Source organism: Crocodylus porosus, unplaced genomic scaffold, assembly GCF_001723895.1.
Source record: "Crocodylus porosus isolate Cpor-Errol unplaced genomic scaffold, CroPor_comp1, whole genome shotgun sequence".
NCBI lineage: Eukaryota > Metazoa > Chordata > Crocodylia > Crocodylidae > Crocodylus > Crocodylus porosus.
Window position 1 is genome coordinate 28,040,291 of NW_017728951.1, and position 13,308 is coordinate 28,053,598.

The window sequence follows — 13,308 nt, forward strand, 5'->3', positions numbered from 1 at the left end:
AATTTCCTTTCGTCCTCCTACCCAGGTTTTGGTAGAATGTAGGAACATCTCTCAACAGTTTAGGTAGGCTTAATGCTATTATCTGAACTATAATAATAATAATTTAAACACCCAGTGCTGAGGCTGATATCTACACTTCCCATAGCATATGGATTTCTAACACATAGTGGAGATAATACTGACTTCAGTGAAGCAAACTCACCACCATCACCCTAAAGTACCTCTGTTTTCTTCCAGCACAGTCAGTCCAAGTACTTACTGTGGCTGATTTTGTTTAGCTGCAGAGGTTATTGAACTAATGCTCAGTATAACTATCTGAAGACGTATGATTTCAGTAACCACTTAGATGAATAATAAACATTGCATCTATCTGTAGCAGGGTGGAGGGTTCTTCTGTTGAACATTTCCCGAATGCAGCTGCTGAGAAAATCCTAATTACTCAGTGCAGAAAGCACAGGCCATTAGCTCATCATGGCTACAGAGTACATGTGAGCAACCAAGTTGGAGACTTGAGTTTTTAAGACTGTGGACACATGTAACAACCAGACTGCTCCCAAATAGGATTGCGAATTGGTTCACAATTGTTTCAGGTCAGAGGTGTTCACAGATACAGTGCCACAGCTTTCCAGGTACAATGCTCACCTTTAGGCATTCAAGTGCCATGGTTCCAACACTAGGGGGTGGGATTGAGCACCCAGTCCTGGTGGTGGGTAAGCGTGGGATGAATGAACAGTGCTTACACCCATACCCTGAGACACACAGGGGGTGGGCCCTGGGGTCTGGGGCTGTTTTCACTTTTCAGTTTTCTGTTATCTCCTAAAAAAAAGAGTTTAATAAAACACAGTAGCCTGCACCTGACCAAACTCTGCAGTGTGCTTGCCTGACCTTGAGATTCTGGGCGGTGGGGGAAGACTGCTGGACCCATGTGCTTGGATTCTCAGGGGCTAGGCAGGCATTATAAGGGGCCACAGTTGAATAGGGATTGAGGACACACAAAAGTTTTACTGAACAAGCAGTACAAGTGATCTTATTGATAAAAAGTGCCAGCAAGGGAGGGGAAAAAAGGGTCCAAAGAGTTCTAGCTGTGTACCAGAATGGGCAGTTACAAGGGGCAGGTGTGGGCAGGAGGGGGAAGTTAAGAAGCTATGTAGGATAAAATTCCTGGAGGACTGACATTGTCATGGCATGTCTGATGTCAGCATACAACACTGACCCAGTTCACCATGAACCACATCAAAGAGTTCTTATTTTTCGAGGTACATTTTTCACACATTCTAGTCAACTTTACACTGGTTTAACAGGCATGTGCATCTGTCCATGTCAGGTTTAAACTGCATTAAACTGGTCAAGTGTTGTGTGTGTTCATTCCCCGAGTTACCAAAAAAGCCAAACTGTACAGGAAATAAGTCTGATTCAATACAGAGACTTCAGTTCTCCATTATTTCATTTTCTGAGCTGAGTACAGAAAAGTAGGAAGTGGCAAAGGCTGGCTGTTTGCACTTAAACTGATAATGTACAATGTGCATATATGTTCTGTATTGACTCATCAGGGAAAACAGTACTGCTGCTTTCCACTCACCTTTTCCATTCCCATACAACAGGGTACAAGTTCACCAGTGGGCTAAGAAGGTACAGCTCTATTTAAACTGTCCTCACTTTCACAAGTAGTGAATTTGGCTCCAGGACCTAGCCTAGGAACAAATGTTGCATTTCTCCCTGGACAAGTTTTGCCTGTGTTTGTTCTTGAATGGACATGTCTCAATATTGGTATGTACACACAGCACCTTTCTAATCAGGGTTTAGAGACCAGCTGAATGCACTACCACTTTTCTGCCATTGACTGTATGATGCAATCCTGAGATAACCTCTTGGATGCATTTTACAATGCCCTAGAATAAACTATTAACCTTTTTAAGTTACTAGACTTTGTTCCTGGACAAGGGTCATGGATATCTGAATGATTGCACTTTGTCCCAGGATAAAATGGTTTATCCTGTGACAAATGTAATATGTGTAGCCTTAGGTACTCATAAGCAACAACACACAGTTTCTAGTACTGTGGGTTGCTAGGTGTGGTCTAAAGGTCTATGTATATAGGACTGTGTACATAGGGAAGCTAGCCAAGTTAACTGAAGATGTGACTGTAATATACAATAAACTGATGGGTGGGTGCTCTTATTTAGAAGTAAAACAGCCATTTTGTGATGCAAGGGCAAGTGAATTAAGGGAACTTAATATACTTTGGTTAATGTGTTTTAAATACACATATTCCATTTATTTGACTTAACTTTAACTTTAGGTAGACATATCTAAATTGCCCTAATTCAGTGGTATTTAACTTTTTTGCCCTGTGGGCCAGGTGGCAGTGCAAGGTCCATCCATGATCCTGATCCCCCTCCACTGGGAAGAGGTGGCATGTCCCAGTCTCAATCTGGCCGTGCAAGGTGTAGGAACTTGGCAGCAGTAGCATTAATTGCTACTGCTCCCCCCCACCAAATTTCCTGACATGTCTGGTGCCCTGTGGGCTGGATGCTATGTGTCTGTGGGCCTCATGTAGTCAGTGGGCTAGAGATTGGGTGCCCAAACCCTAAATTACTACTTTCAAACTTATTATGCATACCGTTTCTCTAGTTCCTTTTCCTTTACTACCATAAAGCCTTATTGAAATAATACATCTCGGTTCTTCTACTATGCCCGTGTGTCACACTTCTGATCAGCAGGCTCTAAAATTCTTTCTACTGAGTAGACATCTTCCACTTTTAATCCTTGCCCCAAGAGTCTTATTACATATCTGCACTTAACTACATCTGACAGCTATTAGCCTGAATACTTAACTAATCTAAATTCTTTTGTACAAAGTGTGACTGCATTGTTCCTCCTAATTTAGCATAATTTGCAAACTTGGAAGCCTTCCTTTCAACACCACAATCCAAATGTCATCAAAAAATGATTAAAAGCTTTCCCTATGTCACCTCACTGATACATTCCTTCCAGACTGAAAAGAACTTATATGTATTTTCTCATCAACTAGGCTCCTTTTAAATATGTTGTGCGATCTTTTTACAGCTTCCACCCTTAACAGGAAACAAGAATGTTTGTGTTTCATGTAATTTTGGAACCAATCCTACAAGGCAATTAAGCAAGTGTGCAACTTTAACACATGAGTAGTTCCATTGGCTTAAATAATATTTACAAGCTCAAAATTATGCATGTGCTGAAGTACCTTGTGGAATCAGGCACTCTATTAATTAGCAACTATTAAAATTCAATTACAAAATGTAAAGATGTGTATAGGACTACAGTAGCCTCCCATGAGCGAAATGCAGAATTGTAGTACAGTATTAGAGTAAAATAATATGGTCTTTACATGTAGCTGATCAACTGTATGAAAGTGTCAGAAAAAGTAGTTTGTACATCAATTTATAAAAATGTATATAGATATACAGGGTAAACTGTCAAAAGTGATTAGTAATTTTGAGATGCATAGAGCTAGTGTGCAGCATTTCTGAAAACTGGTCCTGCAAGTTGAATCCCCAAAATAAAGTACACAAAGCTGCTAGTTTTTTGACAATAAAATGTTTGAAGCATTCCATTTTGGTAACAATACTTTTAGACTATTCAAATAATTAGTCTTCCCATTCTTTGGCATTTCTTAAACTGTTCTTTCTAAATATCCAGTTCTACTTCTGTATAAATATGATTGAGTCTTTATCCAAAAGCAGCAATAAAATGCCTTTGTTTGGAAAAGTAACGGGTTTGTCATAGGTAGGTCTTGCCTGACCAATCTCATCTCCTTCTATGACCAGGTAACACATCACCTGGACAAGGGAGAAGAGATTGATATCATATATCTGGACTTTAAAAAGGCCTTTGATCTTGTGTCCCATGACCTCCTCATGGAAAAACTGGCCAATGGTGGCTGCGGCTACACCATAGTCCAATGGCTGGGAAACTGGCTCCAAGGTCGGACCCAGAGAGTAGTGGTTGATGGTAGCAAATCATTATGGTGCTCCGTGACCAGTGGTGTCCCCCAAGGCTCTGTCTTTGGACTGGTTTTCTTTAACATCTTTATCAATGATGTGGACACTGGTGTCAGAAGTGTACTGGCTAAGTTCACTGGTGACACTAAACTTTGGGGCATAGTGTTCACATCTGAGGACAGGCTAATAATCCAGGCTAACTTGGATGAACTTAGTAGGTGGGCAGATACAAACCTGATGATGTTCAATACCAATAAATCTAAGGTACTCCACCTCAGGGGGAAAAAACCCACAGCATACTTATAGGCTTGGCAGTGCTACACTTGTTAGCACCACTGCTGAAAAAGACTTCGGGGTCATGATTAACATGAGCCACCAATGCAATGTCACAGCTGGCAAAGCAAACAATACTCTAGCTTGCATCCATAGATGCTTCTCAAGTAAATCTCAGGTTGTCATCCTCCCGCTGTACTTGGCCTTGGTAAGGCCACAGCTGGAGTACTGCATCCAATTCTGGGCTCAGTGATTCAAGAAGGATGTCAAGAAGCTTGAGAGAATCCAGAGGAGAGCCACACGTATGATCAGAGGGAAAGAGAGTAGACCTTATGAAGAGAGGCTAAGAGCCATGGGATTCTTCAGCCTGGAAAACCACAGACTCAAGGGGAAACCTGGTGGCTGCTTAAAAGTACATAAAGGGTGTACATCAGGATCTGGGAGAATGTCTGTTCACCAGAGCATCCCGAGGAAAAACAAGGACCAACGGTCATAAACTCCTACAAGACCGTTTTGGGCTGGGCATAAGAAAAAATTTCTTTACTGTCCAAGCCCCCTGGACCTGGAATAGACTGCCTCTGGGAGTCACCTACTCTGGACTCATTCAAGAAATGTTTGGATGCTTATCTTGCTGGGATCCTTTGACCTTAGCTGACTTCCTGCCCCTAGGGCAGGGGACTGGACTTGATGATCTTCGAGGTCCCTTCCAGCCCTAACATCTATGAAATCTATAATTCCCCTAGCTAGATCCTAAAAACCATTGCCTTCTCCAAATGATGATGTAGCTATGCTGTGTGTGTTTGCCTTCTGCGTTTCTCTCTCTTTGAAAGAGCAGTGCTCTGGGGACAGAACCACAAGGTGATTAAATTTTAAAATCCCTTCATTTAAGTTGGCACCTAACCTTAGGGTGTCATTTCACCAAAAAAAGGAAGAAAGAGGTTTGTTTGATTTTTTTCCTGATGTAACAGAAAACTAATTGCTTTCAAATTCCTCTCCTATTCTTATGAAGTACTAAAGGCATACCACAGTATAGGGAATAGATTAACGATTACAGCACATTTGGAGGGTAGTACAAGAACTACCTAATGTGCTGTCTTTCACATAAACCAGCCATTCCCCCCACACAGAATCCCCCAACCCACAAGATGAACCAGATGCCAGTTTTATCAGTGTTTGCCACTGCTGGAAGTCAAGGAAGTAAGTATCAGTAGGGGATAAAATGAGAGGAATAGGGAGGGTAGGTTTAGGGAAGGAGTTGTGGGGGGAGGGGAGGCTAAAAATAGCCCCTGGCTCCTCACCCAAACCCCCCACAGACCCTGAAAACACCCCTGATCTCACCAAACCCTCCCAGATTCCACCAACCCGCTTGTGGACCCCATGGATCCTACCTGCCTCCTCCCCATCCCTCCCCATCACTTCTTCCTGCCCCTCCACCCACTGATGATGCTTGCTCCCCTCACCCCTGATCACTCCTGTGGATCCTGCTTATCCCCTTCCACCCTGATCCCTCCGCAAATCCCATATCCTCCCCATTCCATCAACCCCCGACTAGTCCTCTCATCCCAACTTACCTTAGACCAGGTGGCCAGTTTACATGTGATCTAACCTCCCTATAGCCCCCCAGAATGTCCACACTTAGCCTTCGCCAAAACATTTCCAACCAGCTCAACAACTTTCATCACAGCAGGGGCTGAGGTTATATTTTAGAAAAATGGATATTAGAAGATTCTGAAGGATAACAAAGAAAGAGTAAAGAAGACATGAAAATGGGGAGCAGAGAATGAGAGAAGCAAGAAAAAGAACACAAGTAGGTTGCAAGGGAAATAAGGATTTAAGGGAAAAATGAAAAGTTAGGGGAGAGTGAGGAACAGTACAGACTGTATAGCTAACCAAAATAGCATACCTGAACAAAAGTTTCACAAATAAATACATCAGCAAGTAAGAAACAAGAAACAAGTATCAAACAAAATTAGATATCAAAACAAGCTTAAATTCACACTCTTATAGTTAAATTATTACACTGAACACTTTTATAGCACCTAATATAAAATAAATTAAATAGGTAATTTTTTACCTATATTAAATAGGTGATTTTGAATCATTTACAGTTTGGCTTGGTATGAGGTGTTATCAATGACAACAGATGCAAACAAGAGCAGAAGTTTTGAAATCGGTGTTCTATTCCTGGCTCTGCAATCAATTTCTGAATAAAGCTGGACAAGCAACTAACAGTTCATCTGCAGACTCTACATAAAGTTCCGAGTTAAGCTTTTTTCATCTTTTAACCTTTCAGAGAAAAATAACACTCAAGTGTATGCAGCATGTTCTCCCAACACGTAAAGCCAACATTTCACACAGCAGCCTCAAAAAAGTCCATAATATTCCTATTAGATAAATATTACCAAAAAATAAACCAAACAAAAAATCCTTATACATAATATTTTTCTGTTCCCTAACTTCCAGCTCTCTTACTAAAGTGTTGTCACTATTGCACTTTTCCTCCAGTCATCTGGCCTAGACAATACATGAAACACTAACAGAATTTAGAAGCGAAAAATACTCAAGCTACCTTTATTAATCATGAAGCAGCAGAAAGGACCCATCTCAGGCTCCCTTTTCCCTTTGCAGGTCACCTTCAATCTCAGTACCATGTTTTCCTCATCTATAAAGTGGAGATGATATTTTTCTATCTCCCAAGGGTGTTGTGAGGCTTAATTAATTAACATTTGCAGAGCACTTGATATTTCCATACCGCCATCTGAGGGTCGCACAGAATTGTTTTTACTATTCTGGTCTCCAGTTTTCTGCATCTGGATTACATATACTGTTTTCAGTACCAGGATCCATACCTTTTGGAAGATTCTTTGCGTGGCTGCCTCTATGGCAATAGGGCCCCTTGGTGTCAACAAAGTGCATACTGCCAGTTACACCCCTCCCCCCCAGGAAGATTCCTTCTACAATGAGAGCTGTGCCCATACACCTAGCTGACATACCTATAACAGTAAATTCTAACATAGACTAAGGAATCAGAAAGCATCTGTGGCCATGCACCTTTGGGTGCTTTCCCCTTTAAAGGCTTGATCAGGCTGTGAAGCAGCCTGCAGGTAACAGCACAGCCAATCAGGTGGTCACATGACAGTCAGAAGGCTGTCTGATTGGAGCAGGGCTGAGCAGCCTCAGTGTAAGAGCAGTCCCTGAGGCACAGAGCTGGCAGTTGCTTATGGGATGCTGCCAAGGAAACATCACCCAGCTGGAGACCTGCTGCTCTCAGGAACATTCAACAGGTCAGAGTAAGAACTACAGGGAAGGAGGAGGTTCCTAGGGTCCCAGGGAGGTCCCAAGCCCTGAAGAAATGGCTGTTGGCCTAACGGGAGCTAGGCCAGCCTAGGGGAGGGGCTTAGAGAGTGTGGGCTTACTGAGGGACTAGGCAAGACCCTGATTAGATATGGCTGTGACTGAGGCCAGGGGCTCAGATGAGCCTAGTCTAGTAAAAGGGCTGCAAGGGTATAAGATTGCTGGGGCATCAGGCAGGCCAGTGTGAGAGGACTGCTTGATGGTGGGGCCCAGGGGGGACCCCTGCTGAGTAGGAAGATCAGCTGCTTCCAACCGATCCTTGGAATCTTGACTGCAAGGGAGCCAGGACCAATAGGCTGAAGGGCATGGAAGTTCACCGCAAAGGGCAGGCCAGGAGAACTAGTGGCACCCCAACTGACCTAAAGGTGTGGCCAGGGCCTAAAGGAGGCTGAAGGTCCCCTTGATGGGGGGAATATCACTGCTGAAAGAGGACACGGAGGTCAGTGAGCAAGCAGGCTGGTATGAAGGAGGCTGAAGTTCAGCCACCAAATGGGAGATAGCTTATAAGGGGCCTGAAAGACTGAGCCAATGATTGAGATTTAGGGTATGAGATGGAGGCTGTGAGAGTACCCTAGGAAGAACATCCAGGAGCCCAGTGAGGGAGGTATAAGACCAGGGCAGGTAAGCCTGCATTAGTCTTGGGGAATGACTGTACCCTGTTGGGGTAGGATGGTGTGGTAGGGCTGCCTGTGGTGAGGGGTCCCCAGGAAATGCCACACCAGTGCTTCCCTAGTGAAAGGCAAGTATGGGTTGCTAGAAAGCCTCAGCCCTCGCTGCCTAATAGGTGACCCTGTGGAAGGGAAAGGCTAAGGGAGCACACCCTGACAGAAAAGCACCAGGCTTGGGTGACAGCACAAGGGCCAGGAGGGCCCAAGGCCCAATGCCTGATGAGTGAGGCATGAAGGAGGGTGAGGCCTAGTGGGAGGCCAAGTTTCATAGATTGTAAGGGCTGGAAGGGACCTTGCAAGATCATTGGATCCAGCCCTCCTGCAGTAGGCAGGAAAAACAACTGGGGTCATATGACCCCAGCAAGATGATCATCCAGTCTTCTCTTGAAGATCTCCAGGGTAGGTGATTGCACCACCTCTGGGGGGAGCTTATTCCACAACTGGGCCACTAACTGTGAAGAAGCTTTTCCTAGTGTTAAGCCTGATATAGTCTTCCAGGAATTTTTGGCCATTACTCCTAGATTTCCCTGAGGGTGCCTTGGTGAACAGTTGTTTGCCGAGCCCTTGGTGTACTCCCCTGATGTAGTGGTAAGCTGTACCAAGTCCCCTGTCAGCCTTTTTTTTTAGGCTGAAGAGTCCCAGGTCCCTCAGCCTTTCCTTGTATGATTTGCCTTCCAAGTCCCTGACCATACGGGTGGCTCTTCTCTGGACTCTCTCAAGTTTTACCATGTCTAGGGTGAAATGCAGTGCCCAGAACTGGAGGCAGTACTCCAGTCACACCACTGCCAAGTAAAGTTGAAGAATCATGTTCTTGGTTTTGCTTGATATGAATCAATTGATGCATGCCAGAGTATTGTTTGCCCTGATGGCTACAGCATCACATCGATGGTTCATATTCATACTATGGTCTATTATTACCCCTAGGCCCCTTTCAGTCGTAGTGCTAATCAGTTTGGCACTGCCAAGCCTGTAACTATGTTGCTCTAATCATAGTTAGGGGTCCAGGTATGTCAGCAGACACCTGAGGAGGCCATAGGCCGAGTTTGGGGTCCAGGCCCATTGACAGACACCTGAGGCCTCAGTGAGGGGGTATGTGGCCAAGGTATGTCCAAGGATGCTTGAGGCCAAGTTTGGGCCAGAGGCCGACTACAACTCAACAATGTGTATTACGCCCTTGGCATCAGGCCATTAAATGGGCAGCCTTCTACATTTTATGTATGTTTTTTTTCAATACATCAAGGCATGGCAAGAGAATCAGGGTGGGTTGCCCTAGAGAGGTGGACAGACTGACATTGTGACTGGCCACAAGGATGGCCCCCAGTCACAGTATCTACATGGTATTTCCTACCTAGGACCTCTCCCCACCGTCCCCTCTGCATCTTCTCAAATATATTTCTTTAGGTGTTATGAAAGGAAGGATCAAGTTCCAGAACTTCACAGGCATGTCCATACTATGTGAGGACTATACTAGAGGGCAGAGCAAGAAAGCACACTGCCTATACTCCACACATGCTATCCGCACTGGATGTCTTCATGAAGTGTTCGTACATGTCAATACACTCTTCCAAGAGAGTGAATTCACTGTCATGCTAAAGCAGCTATTCTGCAGCTCATAGTGAGTGTGAAGCCACACTTCACTGTGGTGGTGTCCCCTCCCTCATCCCTCACCTCCCCAAATCCTCAGTGTAGACATGCTTTAGGTGTGCAAAGTAGGAAAGATATTTTCTTTATAATCATGTGTAAAGATAGTGTAACTATAATTTGCTTATATAGAATCATTCTCCCCAGGGAAATAAACAGGGATGCTATAGGGCTATGTATTTCTCAATTTGTCATTGATAAAAGTTAAGGACCATGAAATTTAAAATTAAATATAGGTTAGGAAGGAAAGAGAGACTGGCTGATATTGAGAATTTCTGTTCTGTGGGAAATTCTGAAATTTCAAAAACAAATAAACAAAAAAAAGCATCACACTCTATTCCCCCCTAGGAAAGAAAAATTCACACGGAAAATTTCCCAAGGAATGAGAAATCTAAAATGTTTGTATAAAAAAAAAATACTTAACATTTGACCATTTCTAAATAAAACTGATTAGACTATTACTCAGTGGTGTAATAGTTACTCCTATTGATGTAACACTGTTGCCTTATGATAGGCATCTTCATTATAATTCATCTTTAAATTACTGTGTATGGAGACATTGGCTTTCTTCTCCGTAAAAGTGCCCTGGCTAGACAGCAAATAAGATGGGCCTGTACAGAAAAGAGACCTGGGGCCTCACATTGTGTTTTGTATTTAAATCCAATAAAAATAAATATTGAAAAGCTACCTCAGTTACTGACAACAGGGTATTGTCCTTATATTTTGTTCCCAGCCTCACCCTCAAATCTGTGTAACCTTATACAACTTACTATCTTTATATACTCCTTTCTCCATCTGTAAATGAGATTATTAGAGTTCTAAAGCATTTTAACATCAACAGATAAAAAGACAACAATAAGCATTCACTATCGTTATTAAATGCAGGCAAGAATGAGTCTTGCGAGGGGACATGTAGTGTGCAGCTATGCAGTTAAAGGTTGTATCATAGTATTAAAACCATGCACAATGGATTTTGTTGGCAAGCTTGAAAAAAAATCCAGAAATACCAAGTGTTACTTAGTTTCACAATCTTAACATCTGCCTTTTGTAAAAAGAAAAAAAAAATTTCTGAAAGAGGTAACAAATCTGAGAACCTACATCGTGCTTTATATAGTTATTCTCCCAACATCCCTGTGAAGCAAGTAAGAATGATTATCCCTATTTTAAAATAAGGAGCAAACACTAGAAACACCTGAATCACATTCCTAATCTCATATATCTTCATCTATACCACAAAAACACAAACCAATCTGTCTAAGTGAGCAGATTAAAGGAATACATTTTGCTCCTAGAATGTGTCAGTAGTTCTGAATGTTAATCAGTAATTTAGGATACTAGATGAGGTATTTTTAAAAAGTAGTGTACACTGAACACTGGAAAAAACTATTTTTCTCACATTGTTTTTTGGAAAAATTGCTTTTGCTGCGTTTTCTTCTAGTGCAAGCCAGCAGTAAGCCAAATATCTCCCACTGGGCAAAATAAAACCACGTTAGAAGTTTGTATATTCCTATTGGCTTTCACTTGATTAAAGGAAGCTGCTCCATTACAGAAGCAAAATAGAACTATTCCTTGGAGTATTGAATTACAATTTTCTGTGTGTCACTATACAAGGACTGGAAAAAATAACGATGCAATACTCTTTTTTCTGAATACCTGCTCATCAAGACCAGATTTATTGATACTTTGATTAAATTTGAATGACCTACACTTCATCTAACAGAGTTTCAGATTAAAAGCAGTTCTAGAAAACCTGAGCAACAATCTCTTTTATCCCAACTCTTTTCCCTCCAGAAAAATTTATATTTTTGAACATTTTCTTTTGTAGCACTGACCTACTGTTTGAACTATCAATGCAGAAGAATAAAGCAAGTCAACATCAGAAGGTAGCCAGCAGAGGTTTTAAAAAAACAACCAAACAAACATATTCTACTTCTTTAATTTGATTAAAGGATAGAGAGGGAAGGAAGCTGGAAACTATGAAAATATTCAGCCATTTGGTCTGTTACACTGTCTTCTGCAGTATGCTGTACAGACCTGGATCTCACTAAGATCCAGAAACTTACAGCTAACATAAGGATGCAGTAGAGTATGAAGAAAAAGAAGAGGCTTATTATTTTCATTCTCCAGTGCACATGTCAGAGTTTGAACTTAAAAACCCCTAGAAGGGCACAGGAGTCCACACATTGCAGGGATTTTTCAGTAATGTAGTATCCAGGGGAAAAATTATTACAGCCTTGAAGTCACTGATGCACAGGTTACCAAAACTATTGCTATGGAGGGAGACTTAGCTTTTAATTATGTGGTGCAAAATTACAGCAGTAAAAATGGAATTCTGTAAATGCAGTAAACAGACAAGCGACTAAATTATTTATTCACTGCATTCTACTCTACCTTTGTGGACTCCAAAAGGTAGAAGCAGAATAAGGTCTTGCTGAGACTTTAATAAAAGGAGCTCCATCTTTCAGGGTGCCAAAAATTTTGGCCTGATCTAAAGAAGAACCTAAACACATGCTTAGCTTTAAGTATGGAAAGTAGTCCCACTGTGTCTAAAGAGAATCTTTTCTTCAACATCAAAAAGCATTAGCCAGATGAGCAGCAGCCTTCCCAGAGTTTAAGGTTGCAAAGGAGTTTCTATTCTAAACAAAGCTTCAGTTCCTACAATATTATTTATAAACAAAGTTATTCTGGCCTAAAAGTTAATCTAGGACAGAGTCAGAATATCTGATAAACTGGGACAGTCAGACAAAAGTCCCCAATGCAAAACCCTCTAAAACAGAACCCAACAAAATTTATTCTTCTTCTTCCTACAAGAATGAAACAAGAGGACAGAGACATAGAACTCAGATTACAATTTTTCTGATAAAAGTAAGAAGTTTGTAGTAAAAGAAAATAAAAAGCAGTAACTTAACTTGGTAAACATTTTTGTTAATTTTGAAAAAGGGCACTTTTTTTATTTGTTTCTGGTGGGGTTTGTCAAGGGTTTTTAATTGAAAGCTGAATTTTCAAAATCAAAATTTAAGAACAGTGCTGAGCTCTACTTTTATATTAATTTCTGATGCAGTTAATTGATTATACTTCAGTTAAAATAATAATAATTTATACCAGAATAGATCATCTACTCAGGTGGAACATTATGACAGACACTTCCTTGTTTCCTTTAGTTAATCTGTAGACCTTTAACTTGAAGAGGTAAACCTAGAACTGTTGAGTAAGCACTAGAAGGAGAGGGGGAAGGAGATGTGTCACTGGAAAATTGGAAAAAAAGGAGAATATTTCCACTGAAATATGTTACAAATAACATGCCCGATTTATCTTAACTCATCATTGACTCCAAGATGAACATGGGCCGGCAGTGTGGGGAGGCAGTCAGGAAGGCCAACCGTACCTTGTCC

General features: G+C 41.8%; 1 protein-coding gene and 1 long non-coding RNA gene across 2 annotated transcripts in view; one reads left to right on the plus strand and one right to left on the minus strand.

Moving 5' to 3' along the window:
* The window catches only part of LOC109324257 (heparan sulfate glucosamine 3-O-sulfotransferase 1-like), a 123,351-nt gene that overhangs the window by 95,752 nt on the left and 14,291 nt on the right, over nt 1-13,308 (minus strand). The window lies entirely within an intron of this gene.
* LOC109324258 overlaps nt 515-13,308 on the plus strand; it is a 19,888-nt gene continuing 7,094 nt past the window's right edge. The window contains exon 1 of the long non-coding RNA XR_002104886.1: nt 515-525. This is a non-coding gene — a long non-coding RNA (uncharacterized LOC109324258). The remainder of the gene's footprint in view (nt 526-13,308) is intronic.